Source organism: Rhinolophus sinicus, linkage group LG06 (genome assembly GCF_036562045.2).
Source record: "Rhinolophus sinicus isolate RSC01 linkage group LG06, ASM3656204v1, whole genome shotgun sequence".
In the NCBI taxonomy this organism is placed as follows: domain Eukaryota; kingdom Metazoa; phylum Chordata; class Mammalia; order Chiroptera; family Rhinolophidae; genus Rhinolophus; species Rhinolophus sinicus.
In genome coordinates, this window is record NC_133756.1 from 54,268,989 (window position 1) to 54,284,559 (window position 15,571).

At 35.7% G+C, this 15,571-nt stretch overlaps 1 protein-coding gene across 1 annotated transcript in view; it reads left to right on the plus strand.

Moving 5' to 3' along the window:
* The window catches only part of RPAP2 (RNA polymerase II associated protein 2), a 117,008-nt gene extending 107,967 nt beyond the window's left edge, over positions 1-9,041 (plus strand). The window contains exon 13 of the mRNA XM_019752922.2: positions 8,700-9,041. The gene's annotated coding sequence lies outside the window, so the exon portion shown is untranslated. The remainder of the gene's footprint in view (positions 1-8,699) is intronic.
* The last annotated feature ends 6,530 nt before the right edge of the window (positions 9,042-15,571 follow it).

Here is a 15,571-nt window from a genome sequence, read left to right on the forward strand (position 1 = left end):
TATGACACTGCTTTCAGACAGGGCAGACCCTATCTTCAAAAGCTGCAAACGAGGTACTTTAGTTCAACAGATTTTGTAGTGATAAAGCAGTTGGTCAGCAGAGCAGTTTCAAGGCGGATTAGATAAAACCACCTTTGGGAACAGAAGGAATCACACTAGACCCAAATTCAAGGGAACTTCCCAAGAGGCTCTCTGCCTTCCTCCCTCAGCAGCCATAACACAGTCCATGTTTTGGAAACTGAGCTAGTTGCCTGCTGCAACACCCAGATCTGGAAGGCATTACCATATCACAATGGGATGACAGGTAGGGATTCAAGAAATTCAACATAAAACTTTCAGCAGAAAGGAGTACATGTAAAAAAAGTCTTCATGTAATCAGAGGAAAGGGGAGTGGGTTTGTCTGATAGTGTCACACTAGCAGCCCAGCTCCGGTGCTTTGGTGCAGAGCTCTGAGCCTGCTTGCTCCTTATGTGAGCCTCTGAATTCCACAAAAGGCATGAAAGGCATCATAGCTTCAACTTTGTTTACTAAGACACTCTTATTTGGAAGCCTGTGCCATGCTGTGAGGAAGCTCAGGCCACACAGAGAGGCCATATTTAGATTTGAGTCAATTTCTTCACCTGAGGTCTGAGCCAATAGCCATCATCAACCACCACCCATGGGAGTAAAGCTGCCTGCAGATGGTACCAGCCGCCTCCATGGAGTCTCTCCCAGCTGCTTAGTGTTCTTAGCTGAGGCTCCATTCATCCTGGTGCAGAATCAGGCCATTTCTGTTTGAATTTGTGATCCATGAAATCTCTGAATTTAATAAACTGGTTGTTTTAAGGGGCCAAAATTTGGGGCAATTTGAATTCCATCCTGGCTAGGAAGTGTGCCTTTGACAAGTCTCTTCTGAGTGGGGGCTTTGCTTTGTCCCTGCTCAGTGGCCTCCAAGCTTGCCAGGCTCCTGTATGAGTTAAAAGAGGCATTGTTTACTACTTGGTGGGGACAGAACTTGTTGTGACTGCCTGTGGTGAAATGGTCACTCGCCCAAACAAACCATTTCTGAACCTTTTTTTTTTTGGCCTGAGTCAGCAGATTTCCTCTTTCTTTTGGCTAAGGAGGATTTAAAAATACAGAACTATTGAATCTGAACTTCTCCAACCTCCTTCAACTCCCTCATTTTACAGATGAGGAAACTAAGGCCAGATTATAAAGTGACTTGCCTAAGGTTATACACCTTGTGAGTAATAGAACTTCAATTCCTCCAGATTACTGCCTGTCTTTTAATTAGTATTATCAACTTGTCAACATCAAGGAACTATCAGAACTAGTAGAGCTTGCCTTGATAAAGGGTCCTTCTCTGTCGTGCATACTACAGAGATTTATCAACATAGAAATAATAATAATTATTATAATAAATAATAAAATAATTATAATTGTGTTATCTAATAAGTATATAATGATAATATATACTTATTATCAATATATACAGGCACTGTTTTAAATGCTCTGAATCCTGTTACTACTCTCTGTTGCTTATTTTTCTTTCTTGCTTTGCCTTCTCTTCAATTTTTTTCTTTTTCTAATTTCGTGTCCCTCTAATTGCGTAGAAAGTATACGCACTGTGTTTATTATTTCAAGAATTAAACTAACTAGTTTAGCACACTGACTTAACATAAAGTCTGAAGTTAATATCTTTACCTTGCTCTTAAATAATCAAGGATCTTCGACAATTTTAATTCCAGTATAAGCCCAGTATTAATTCTAGTCTATTTTCATTCCAAAAATGAGACATTGTTATAGTATGTTGTTCTATAGTCAGTGTTTGCTGAGATATGCTGTTATATTTATCAATGTTCAGCATTCCTTCTTGCATCGCAGGCTTTTCATTTTTTATTCTGCTAAAATATATCCTTTAGGATTTTCCTTTAGTGAGTATCTTTGGGTGATGCATTTTCTGGGTATTGATGGGGAGGGGTTTTTATTGTTTTTCTCTGTTTTGTTTGCCTGAAAATATTCTTTATATAATCCCTTTTGAAATATATGCTTCATTGAAATATAACTTCATTTGATGTGGAATTCTAGATTGATAGCTATTTTCTCTCAGCATGCCTTAGAAAGTCTTACACTGAATTCTCTTCCTTAGTTGCTCTTATGACATGAACTGTCACTCGAATTGCCCATTTTTTATAGGTGACTTTTCTTTTCTCTCTGGCTAATATCTCTCTCTCTTTCTCTCCCTCTCTCTCCTTCTCTCTCTTTTTCGTATATTTGTAATCTGATTCAGTCTAATCTATCTAGGGAAAATTTCTTTTTATATATACTGCTTGAGATTCACTGGGTTTCCTAGATCTAAGAAATACTGGCTTTTTTATATTCTCCTTATTATATCCTTCTGGAACTGTTGGACCGTCACACTCTAGCCTTAGTTTCTTTATAACGTGTCCCTCTTTCTATCTCACTTTATAGTTTCTTTATAACATGTCCCTCTTTCTATCTCACTTGCCTGGGGTGCTACCAATCTGGGACTATAGTTAGATTAAAATTTTAGCTTCAAATTCCCCATGTAAATTAAAATGAATTCTGACAGAAAACACAAGTGAGGACCAACCTCATTTATGAATTCTCGAGGGAGATTTCTGCCACTCCATCAGTACCAAGGTGCTTCCTTATTTCTCTCTGCACAGTGTGATTTTACTCACCCTTCCCCTGAGGGTGTAATCAGGTGGGTTTCCTATTAGATTCTTCACCTTACTCAGCCTAGGCTTTAACTGCTGACTCCACACTCTTCTTCAGAAAGTCGACAAGGAGAAAGGAATCTCTGAAGTTTGAAAAAAGCCTCAGGGTGATAGCTGGCTTGGCACTTGTTTCCTGACCAGATTTCCTACTTTCACTGCTGGTTTTGAAATCAACAAATTCCTTACTTTAGATGTGTTTACAAATATCTAAAAATACTTTACCCAGAATTTTATTTGCTTCATCCTAGAGGGTTATTCAGGGTACCTAATCCACACTACTACCAGGAGTAGAAGTTTTCATTCCTATTATGTTTCAAATTGGATGCTAGATGATAAATATCAGAGCCATTTGGTTAATAATAATAACATAATAACTATTATTGAATGCATGCCCTGGTTCAGGCATTTTACATGTATATAATCTCTGATCCTCACAATAACCCTACAAGTAGGTATTATTCTTTCCATTTAACAGATAAAGCAACTAGGATTAAATTGTCCAAAGTCACACAACTAGTCAGCAAAGGAATTTGAACTCTGTTCTTTGCAATCAATCCTGATCTCCTTTACAAGGTGCAACCTTGTTTTTTAAATTTGAGAATACACAGTAGCTTTTATATTTAATAGCAGGCAATGAAAGCAGGGAAGAGATTTTAAGGGATAAGATTTTCCACTTTAGTGTCCCAACATCCAGGCTCCCATCATTTCACCCCATACCCCTGATATGATTCTTCATCAGATTTAAAATGCTGTGCAGGGAAGCGATCACGTAGAAACTGACTTCGTAACACTTGCAGTCAAAACTCTCAGATATTCCTATTTCCTTGTTATTTCCAAAGCTCCAGGTGATCTTTATTTGCGAGAGACACATAACCAATTCCTTGATCTGAATTCTCTTTTAGACCCTGACGTACCTAATGGGACTTTTCACAACTGCAGCCTTTCAATGTGGTTTTTCTTCATTTTTTGGGTTGGTTGCTTTTGTCCTTAGCAGCTGTGGCCTTTGACTTTATCTGGGTTTGCAATCAGGAAGCTGTGATACTTCCTGAGACTGTTCGGGGGTACAATTTACACAATACAAATTGAGTTCACTTTCTTCACTTTGGAGTTGCTCTGGGCTCCTGAAAGGGTTGGCTGTGCTTTGTCCAGTTTTCTGCAGGTTGAATCCAGCAGTTGGTGAGAACGAACCTCTGTGGTTTACAATTACTTGTAGGTCCTGAGCAACATACATGGAGAATTTGGAAAGAAGGCGGTGATTAGGATTGGAGTCTAGAAAACCGTTAAGAAGGAGGAAGTTTATCAACTCATTGGGAGTAAGTCTCCAAACCACCTTCAGAATGCTAATATGCACACACTTTCTTGTTACCATGACCAATCAGAAGCAGAGAAAAGTTGGAGAAGAATCATCATTTTTAGATATTCAGATCTTTTGACCAAAAAAAAAGTAGAGTCAGGAATGGCATTGATGGGTACTACTTACATACACAAGCTTTTTCATTTGTAAATTACTCCCAAAGCTGTGACCATCGTTCTGTGTTTAAAGCTGTTTCCTTGCTGGCTACACTTCAGGACTCTGTGATGAATTAACCTATTTTTATATTCATTGATATAAAATTTATTCTACTTTTAAATCCTATTAAAATTATTGCAACTGCTTTAAAGAAAGGATAATTATGTAACTTGATAGAGGTGCTGATTATCACGACAATGGCAATCATTACAATATATAAAAGTATCAAATTAACACGTTGTACTCCTTAATTGTACACAAGATGTCAAGTTTATTTCAGTTAAAAAACACAACATTTTATGAGCTTATTATTGAGTTTGTGTGCTAGGAGTCTGGATTCTGGCCTTCTTTCCAGGATCCTATTTTTGTATCATTTGGTAAGAGGACTTGGAGGGTAGGAGAGGGGCAAATACACAAGCCAGAGTCTGTGTGAGCAGTTTGGTAAATGTAAATGGGTGAGCATAGGGGTGAACTGAGGTTTGGGATCACGTCTGAATTAGAGGTGTTTAATTTTGTTGGTCTCCACAAATAATGACGATCCAGAATGAAATGTCCACTCACTGCCTAACCATTAGAAAAGAACACAGTGCTTTTGATGGCTACAGTATCTGTCCCCTAACAGTATTACCTCACTAAGCCCCGCAAAGTCCCTGTGAAGTGAACAGGATTAGTATTACCATTTCCATAAGAAAGGGGGTGGGTCAATTATCTACTGTGTTTCCCCGAAAATAAGACCTAGCCAGATAATCAGCTCTACTGCGTCTTTTGGAGCAAAAATTAATATACACCAGTCTTATTTTACTATAAGACCAGGTCTTTAATATAACATAACATAATTAATATAATAAATATAATATAATATAATATAATATAATATAATATAATATAATATAATATAATATAATATAATGTAATATTAATTTTTGCTCCAAAAGACGCATTAGAGCTGATTGTCTGACTAGGTCTTATTTTCGGGGAAACAGGGTAAGAATGAAACTGCCTGACTCATTAGGCTGAAATGTCTCCCCACCCAGCACACCCATAGAAGACCTGGGTTCAAATCTTGGCTCCACCATTCAGTACCTGTAGGACACTGGGCAATTAATTACCTCTCTGAGTTTCAGTTTTCTCACCTGTAATCCAGACATAATGACAATTACCTAATAGGAATTTTGAACTGGGTAAATACAGGTAAAAATCTTGACACATTATAGGCGTTTAAGAGATGTATGGTCTCTTCCCTTCCCCCACAGTTAACACAGCCCAAATTATCATTGCATGTTTTCTATACTTGGAATGGAAAAAAAGTATCTGAATATCCTGGAGGCTGGCAGATACGTAGTCAAACCACACTCCATTGAAGACCTGGTAAAGAAGGTATTTAAGAAAGTGACCACATGGGGGAATAAAGAGACGTTTATAATGGCAACCAAAACAGAAAAAACCCACAAGGACACAATGAAAACTGAAACCACAATAATCTTTAAATAGAGAAGTAATAATTGTAGACTATATTTAAGTGTACGGGAAGCGAGGGTTTGGGGAGGGATGTGCCTGCCATGGAGATCATGCTTATTATTTCAAAGTTTGTGGAGAGAACTAGAACTGATTTTTTTTTTAAGTCACAAAATATTTCAGGTTTTTCTAGTCTTATCAAAAAAAAGTATGCAAATAAAAGAAGTAATAAAGAGTGATGCAGAGGGGAATGAGCTAGGGCAGTATATGGAAATGTCAATGGTATTGATAAAATTGTAGATTTTAAGCTTGGGCTAGGATCATGGTTGTTCAGTTTTATTATACTCACAACTTACAACTTCATTACGTATATTCTTCTTTATATACCAAATGTTACATAATAAAAATTTTAATTGAATTAGAAATTGCTTAGTGAGTTCCACAGCAATTAAAAAAATAAAATAATCAATGTCTGTGAGGAGATTATGTCTATAGTCAAAGATGGCATATGTAATCCCACTTCCCAAAGGCTGCCAGAAAACATATTTGCATTTCTGAGTTTCAAATCAGTAAGGCAGGGAACAAAAAGAGTATAGCTTTACCTGTGGACATCAGTGAATTGCTAGGTCGGGTGTCTCATACAATTGTACTTATCCAGGGACACAGTGAAGCCTGGTCTCCACCAGGCAGATGGACACAACTTGGGTGATGGCATCAAAGAGTGCCAGGCAGTGAGTGGCATAGTCTCAGGCTTGGGAGAGGTGAACTGTAAATTGCAGCCCTCATTAACGAATGGCTAATTTCTTAAATATCTTTGTGAATTGTGTGAAAGAAGAAATATACTTCTCTTAATTGAATGTATGTGATTTAAAAGTAAGGTTATCCAGTTTCCAGAATAAAAATTTTTTTTTTAATTTATTTTTTAAATTTATTGGGGTGACAATTGTTAGTAAAATTACATAGATTTCAGGTGCACAATTCTGTATTACATCATCTATAAATCCCATTGTGTGTTCACCACCCAGAGTCAGTTCTCCTTCCATCACCATATATTTGACAGAATAAAAATTTGTCATGATCTAATTGAGAAACAAAACCAACCCACAACATGAGTTAGCCCCAAAGAAGCATTGCAGATAACCTGAGATCAGCCTTGAGAGACAGACTGTCTGGTTCTGTTTCTCTGGAAAACCCTGATCAATGCATCATAGGAATATTGTCAGTATTAAAGGAGAAAATGTATGCAGAGTACTTAGCACAGTTCTTAGCACAGAGTAAAGTCTTAGTAAGTGGCAGTTACTACTATAAGAAGACATCAATAATGATAAAAATATGAACAATGGTAGGGCTATTTATTGAGTGCCTACTCTGCACCAGGCTCTTGACATATATGATATGATATGATATTATCTTTTTTTGCTGCATATTTACCTTACAAATTGTGTTTAATTTGTAAGGTGGAGTGGTAAGTAAAGGAAATCAGACTTTTCAAAGAAACAGTGATCACAGTGAAACTGAAAGCATGAGCTAAGAAGAGATCAATCACACCTTTTTTTTTTTCAGGGACAAGAAGAGCTTCAGGACACACAGATTTTATTTGATACACAAATAAGGAGAAAAGCCAATTCCTATACTCCACGGGACTACAAAGAGACAATTGTACTCTCTAGTTTAGAAACGCCTGCTCATACTCTTAAATTGCCACAGTCCCATGAAAGTACAGTTTGGTACATACTCTACTACGATAATGTGGAGAAAGTGCAGCTCAACTGAATGCTGACAGCAGATGCTTCCTGGCCTGGACAAACAGTACTTTTACTCTCAGTTGTAACTTTTCTGGGCCCCCAAGCTTAGGTTAAGTCATGAGGGGTAGTCTGATCGGCCTCTAGCTTGTTATTCTGAAATTCCTAGTGTCAACAACAGACTTAGATAAGATTAAAACATTATCAAGTAAATATATATATATACATATATATATACACATATATACACACATATATTTACTAACATACTTCCCTCCAAGAAATCCTGTTGCCTTGAACTTAGACTAAATTATACAATTTTTATGTAATATTTATTCATTAAAAAGTATTTCCTTTATGCCAGGTACTGTTATAGGCTTTGAAGATGCAGTAATAACTAAAGCAGACATAATCTCTGACTTTGTAGGGTCTAAAATCCAATGGGGAGTCAGATAACAAATAAGAAAACAAACTACAAATCATCAACTATAGAAAAGAAGGTAACTTGAGACACCATGACTCTGATACAGCCCAGCCTTTTGTGAGGGCCTCTTCTAAGCTACCTGGGCCTGGAGTATACATAGCCGTGGCCCCTCTGTTGGTACTCTAGAATCTTAGGGAAGGAGCCCAAGGGGTCACATCACTTTTCACAGCATGAGAAGAGGAGATGAGGAAGTTTCATGGCCACATTCATATTTGCACACACATCCACTAAGGGGTGGGGAGGCTGGTACCCTGACCTAGGGTAAGACTGCTCCCTGAGAGAGTGAGTCTTCCTGATTCCTGGGAACTTCAGGAAATGAAAATACTTCCCAAAGGCTGAAGGTGTAGCCTAGAAAATCCTGGGAAACCCTGATCACTGTTCTTCCCTCTTGGACTGGGAGAGATCATGTCCAAGCTGGGTATTTCCAGGGCCCAACCAGGGTTTTGACAGAATTATAGAACTTAGATGGTCAGAGGAGGAAAGTCCCTTAGAGAGCATTTAGTCCATCCTCTTCTCTTTCCAAAGAAGGAAACAGGCTCAGAGAGGGGATAAGCCCAAGTTTAAAAGTTAGTTAGGGTTCTAGCAAGACTGGCTATATGCTCAGCAGTCCCATTTCCTCTTACTTGGCACAACGAAAGATTGCCTTTCCCAGCCTCCTTTGCAGTTAGATTGAGATCATGTTGGTGTACTGGCCAATGGAATGTGAATAGAAGTGATCTATTCATTAACCAATCTGTCTTTTTAAAGGTTCCATATGATCCTCTATGTACTCTATTTTCATCCATCAGCCAGCTAAATGCAGATAATCCAGCAGAAGACTCCAAGAAATCCCTAGAAGATAGCAGCACCATAAGACAACCACAAGCTAGAAGGAGCTGCAATCTCCCAATCACCTGTGAAGGCAGCAACCTGAACACACGCAAGATAATTGTGATATGTAAGAGAAAGAAACTCTATTGTGTAAGCCACTGAGATTTTGGAATTATTTGTTACAACTAATGTTTTTTACCCTAACAAATATACTGGCACTTTGGAGATTGTGATGGTTAATTTTATGTGTCAACTTAACAGGGCCATGTGGTGCCCAGACATTTGGTCAAACATAATTCTGGATTGTCTGTGAGGGTGTTAATGGATGAGATTAACGTTTGAATCAGTAGGCTGAGTAAAGCAGATTTTCCTTCCTAATATACGTGAGCTTCACCCAATCAATTAAAGACCAAATCACTGAATAGAACCAAAAGGCTAAGAGAGAACTTTGTCTACCTAATGAGTTGGGACATTGGTCTTCCACTGCTCTTAGACTGGAACTTACACCATCAGCTCTCCTGGTTCTCAGGCCTTTAGAATTAGACTAGAACTACACCGCAGGCTCTCCTTCCTCGGTCTCCAGCTTGCTGACGGTTGATCTTGGGACTTCTCAGCCTCCATAATCACACAAGCCAATTCCTTATAATAAATCTCTTTATATATAAAGAGATTCATTATATACTTACATACATATATATATATATATATATATATATATATATATATATATATATATATATATATATATATATATATATATCATATTGGTTCTGTTTCTCTGGAGAACCTGACGAATACAGAGATTGTGTTAGAGCTCCTGACTCCTGATTCAATGCTCTTTTTCACGAAACTACTTGTGTTTCTCCAAGCTAATAGAAGATTCCTTAGGAAACTTCATACCCACTTGCCATACCTGGAACTTCCTAGTCTTGGACCAACAGTGATCAGTGGAAAAGAAATCTCCATGTGGATGCCAGGGGACCCTTAGTGATGCACAAAGCATAAGTTTGTGGGTGCCCTGGGATCAGCTGAGTTAAGAACTTGTTACTCGTGTAATTAGAGTCACTTGAACAGTAAGTAGTTTCAGTACAAGGAAAGAGGAAGTGCAGTTTGTGTGAAATCTCTGGGAAGGATGTCCAAGAGGTGAAATACAGACAAGTCTATCACAAGGTAATGAAAGGATGGTTCCTGACTCATCCAAAAAGTCATAGGAAATATCCAGTCAGCCTTCCTTACCTAAGAACAACTAGGGAATTGCTACTGCAGAAAAATCTTATAGAAGTGTGCCAATCAGTTCTACTTCTCAGAAAGGGAAACCTAGGAAATTGTCTGTTTCATGTTAAAAGACAGAATGGAAACTACGCTTCCTAATTTACCAAATATAAAAAAAATCTCAATGAAGTTTGTAAAACTAGCAACAAGAAGCAAAACTAACTTCCTGCTTTTGTTTCTCTTGTACGATTACAACAAATTTAGGTTTAAAAAACCTTGCAAATTAAGATCCTTCCTCAAATACCAGAAAATGAACTGGCTGAGTAAAGCAGTATCTATTCTTTTGGCCAGAGAAATTGGTGTGTGTGATCAAAAAGTCAGGTGCTTTAACACACACACACACACACACACACACAATCAAATCATATCAGAAATCAAAGTTTTGATTAGAAATTATACTTTAGTTATGTCTGGAAGACTTTAAAAAGGTAAACAATATTCAGTTGATGCTGTTTACAAAGATACACACCTAGAGCATAAGGACATAGAAAGATTTAAAATGGAAGGACAGGAAAAATACTATGTAAAAACCAACCAAAGGAAAGTTGGTATAACAATATTATTATTAGCAATTAGAAAACATAGATTCTTTTCAAGCACCCATTCTCTAAGAAAATTGACCATGTTTAAGGCTTCAAAATAAATCTCAACAAATATCAGAGAATTAATATCATGCAGGGCATGTTCTCCAATCAATATATAATTCAAGTATAATTCATTAATAAGAAATTAGTGGAAAACTGATTAGAAATTTTAAATGCACTTGTAAATAATACATCTGTCAAGTAAGAAGTCTTATTAAATAAGATATAGAAATAAATGACAATGTAAAAATGCTGCAAAAACTCATAAAATAGAAACGGTTAGCAAAATTAATCAAGGAAAAAGATAAAGGCACAAATAAACAATATTACAATAAAATATTGAACATAATTATAGATACCATAGAGATTTTTTTAAATCAGGGAACATAATTTTTCATTCTCTTTTCATACTGATTTTTAAATATGGTGGCAATTAAATTGAAAACTTAGAAGAAACAGAACATTTCCTGAAATATATAATCTATTATAGTTGGTTTATGAAGAAAGTGAAAACCTAAGTAGACCTATAGTCACTAAAGCTTAAATATACCCTCTCCCTTTAGCCTTCTCTCACCCAAAGAGAGAACCAGATGAATTCTATCCAACACTCAACGAACATATAATCCCAATCATTCACAAACTTTCCAGAAAACAGAAAAAAAGAAAATGCTGCCCTATTCATTTTGAGATGAGTTAAACCTTGACATCAAAACAACATATGGACAGTATAAGAAAGATTATAAACTCATAGACACAGACAATGGTTTGGTGGTTGCCAGAGGGTAAGGGGGGGTGAGGGGTGGGGGGTGGGAGATGAGGGTAAGGGGGATCAAATATATGGTGATGGAAGGAGAACTGACTCTGGGTGGTGAACACACAATGGGATTTATAGATGATGTAATACAGAATTGTACACCTGAAATCTATGTAATTTTACTAACAATTGTCACCTCAATAAATTTAATTTAAAAAAAAAAGTTTAAATGTAAAAAAAAAAAAAAAAAAAGAAAGATTATAAACCATTTCACTAATAAGCATAAACACAAAAACCCCAAGTAAAGTTCAGCAAACCAAACCAGCAATGTAGTTTTTCAAAATGACCAAGTTGGGGTTTGTTCCCCACAGCAATACAAGGATAAATTTAACATTAGGAAATCTATAAATGTCATTCATGACATTCACAAATTAAATAAAGGTCATAAGATTTAGAAACTAAACAACACTCTTTTCTCAACTGATGCTCAAAAATTATACAATAAAATTAAATACCATGCACACAAACAGAAACTTTTACCAAACAAACATAAATTCTTAATCTTATTTTTTAACGGTTATCTATCCAAACCTACTTTCCAAATCACATTAAACTGTGAAAAATTGAAAGCATTTCTTCGGAAGTTATGAATAAGACAAAAATGTCTACTACTCTGTCCCTCTTCAATAGAGTTGTGGCTAGTGCCAAGAAGAATACTTTGGAAAGAGCAAAACAAAGTTGTAATCATTTGCATATTTCATGATTATCTGACATAGAAAATCTAAAATAATCTGCAACAAACTGAAAAAAAAGTTCAGCAAAGTTGCAGGATAGAAAATCAACATACAAAAAAAAAAAAAATACAAAAAAAAAAACTATTCTCATACACCAGCAGCAGGCAGTTAGAAAACATAGTTTTAAAACAGAACTATGAGAGCAATGAAGAAAAAGTAAAACACTATGCTGAAAATTAAAGATGTTATTGAAAGACATAAAAGAAGGCCTAAATAAATGAATAATATACTATATTTATGGATGGGAAGAATCAATACCAAAATGATTTAAATTCTCCTGAATTAAATAATAAATGTAGTACAAAAAAAAATTCCAATGGAGTTTTTCACAAGCAAGAGCAAAGGGCCAAGTGTACCCAAAATATTGCTGAAGAGGTTGAAACAGGTCAAAGGGAAGATTTCCGTACCAGCTACTAAGAGTTTTTTATAAGTTTAATTAAGACACTATGGCTTTTGCCATAGAGGTAGACAAAATGACCAGTGGACTAGCTTAGGAAGGCCAGAGACAAAAACCATACAGAAACAGAAACTTGACATGATAGAGTCATGGGAATGTAAATTGGTACAATCACTTTAGGGAAAGCTTTGGTAATATCACAATCAGAGGGAAAAGGGTATAATCTGCAATAAGTATGTTGGTTTGTTATCCATGTGGGAAAAAATTTTAAATCAGATCCTATTTCATACCATACACATAGAAGTGCATCAAAAAGCTAATATTATAAGCAAGCATTTTAACATTTTTAGAAGAAAATATAAAGGATGAGCTTATAACAACCAATTAGAGAAGGTTTCTTAACTAAGCTATAAAAAGCATAAACCATAAAGGAAAAGACTGGTACACTTGACAATAAAACAAAACAAAACAAACAAATTCTCTCTTCAACCAAAGTGAAAAGATAAGCTATAGACTGCAAGATGTTTGCAGTACATTGAACTAACAAAAATGCAAGCATTTTGAATATATTTTTAAAAACAAATTGATAAAAAGCAAGCAACCCCAAATATATGGTGATGGAAAGAGAACTGACTCTGGGTGGTGAACACACAATGTGATGTATAGATGATGTATTACAGAATTGTACACCTGAGACCTATGTAACTTTACTAACAATTGTCACCCCAATAAACTTTAATTAAAAAAAAAAAGCAAGCACCCAATGGAAAAATAGACCAAGTACATGAACAGGCATTTCACAGGAAGCGAAACCTTTCAGGCCAATAAACATGAAAAGATATTCAACCTCACTAGGAATCAGAAAATGCAAATTAAGTAACATTTCATATCTATATGATTGACAAACATTTTAAAAGTCTGATAATACCAAGGATTGGCAAGATGTAGAGCAACAGGAATTCTCCTATACTATTGGTGGGAATGTAAATTGGTACAATCACTTTAGGGAAAGCTTTGGTAATATCCAGCATTTCTATTTCCAGGAATATACCCTAAAGAATCTCTGTCACAAACAAATATGCAAAAGGCTGCTCACTTCAGAATTGTTTGTAATAGGGAAAATTGGAAATAACCAAAACTCTCCCAACAGAATACATAAATAATCACCAAGTATTCATAAAACAGAATTATATATGCAGCAGTTAAAATAAATGAACAAAACTGTATGTACCATCATGGATAAATCTCAGAAACAAAGTGTTGAGCAAAAAAATAAAAAGTGCAAGGTGCTAAAGGGTATATACACTATGATAACATTTCTATTAAGTTAAAATATGGTATTATATATTGTTTATGGGGATATATGTATAAGTAAAGGTATAAAAATATTCATGCCAATGATATACATCAATGAATGGGGTTAAGGAAGAACATTTTCCAAAATGTATCCAACAGAATATTACAGAAGATATTTTTTAATGCTTTATTTCAAAAACAAAATCAGAAGTAAATATGGTAGAATGATGGGTACACTGATGTTTATTATATTAGTCTCTGTAATTACCCATATGCTTCAAATGTTTTATTAAAAAAATGAATAACTTTAAAGTAAAACTTCTGAAAAGACTTTATCTTAATGACTGATAAAATTCCTAATAAATGCTCAGATTCAATAAAATTTAACCATAAAAAATGTTGAAATTCTCATTGTGAAATATAAATATTTCAGTTTTAAGTATGTGTCCATATTATAAATAGAGAGCCATCTAGACATAAATTGTAAATACCCCGATTACAGGGTAAAAAGTATAAAATGTAAAAATTGGAAAGGAACACTAAAAAAAAAGAATACAAACTTTTAACCTAGAAGGATTTGGGGTAAAATTTCTTATTTTTTTTATTTTTAAAATTTGACTCAATGAATGAAATATTGTTCAAATAAATGCATATGTACTTCCTGAAAAGTTTTTACTGTAGAAATAATATAGCAGCAGAGATTTAAACAAATAGAACTCTAGAAATACACAGTAAAAAGCAGACAAGTCTTTTTAGGCCTTCCGTTGAATTTATGTCTTTCTGTGAAACAATCAGTTTAAACAAACAGGTACACAACAAAATGACTTGGGTCAAATCACTATCGCCACCCAATTTTCAAAGGCAATGGCAGTCAAGAACTCACCCGGGAGTGATACTTTGCTATGCCTTTAATTAAGGTGGGGCTTTTAAAACTCAATTGTTCCATTCGTGTCTCAAATCAATCAGATGAAATTCACCTTTTACGTGGCCTGAATCCTGATAGCTCGGCACACTCGATAGGTAATTTAATCATCTCTGGTGTAGATGAACGCAAACTCAAATTAGCTACTGAAAGAGTTGGTCTGCTCTGAGATAGCTGTGCTTTTCCACTTTTATGCAAGAGCTGAGCTTCACCAACTGGCTAGCTGGAGGTGTTATTAAAAATTTAGTGAAAGAAACAAAGGTGTGCTCTGGTGTCTCGTTACCCTTTCTACTGTTACTCCAGCAGACAAAAGGCATAGGCCCTGCCTCATGAATAATGTGACATGGAATATTCACAATCTATTTTTAATGGAGTCAAGTAATAACATTAAGAGAGATATTTGCAATCTTCAAATTTCACACGGTAACAGGCGCAGTAATTTGTTTTGATTCTGCAGCGGGGACATCAAGGTATTTTTTTACAAAAAAGGCATACTGTTAACATAAAAATGAAAACTCCTCATTTATAGCATAAATAGGGATGATGAGAATGGACAAAAGTTCTAAATGTCGTAAGGGGAGAACAGGACGGGGTAGACAACTAGATTTCAATCACTTCTACTTACCCCTTGAAGCAATTTCTTTCCTTTTCAAACCAGGTTGGAAATTATCAACCAGTGTGCACGGTGAATTCTGTCGGAAGTTCTGTGATGTTTATTCACTGGGAACTTTGTTTCCCAGGACACTCAAAAGAGGTTCCTGGAGCTGCCACTCTTCACCCATCAGTTCTGGAAAATTATCTTAAATTTGCATTATGGAGCAAACAAATTTA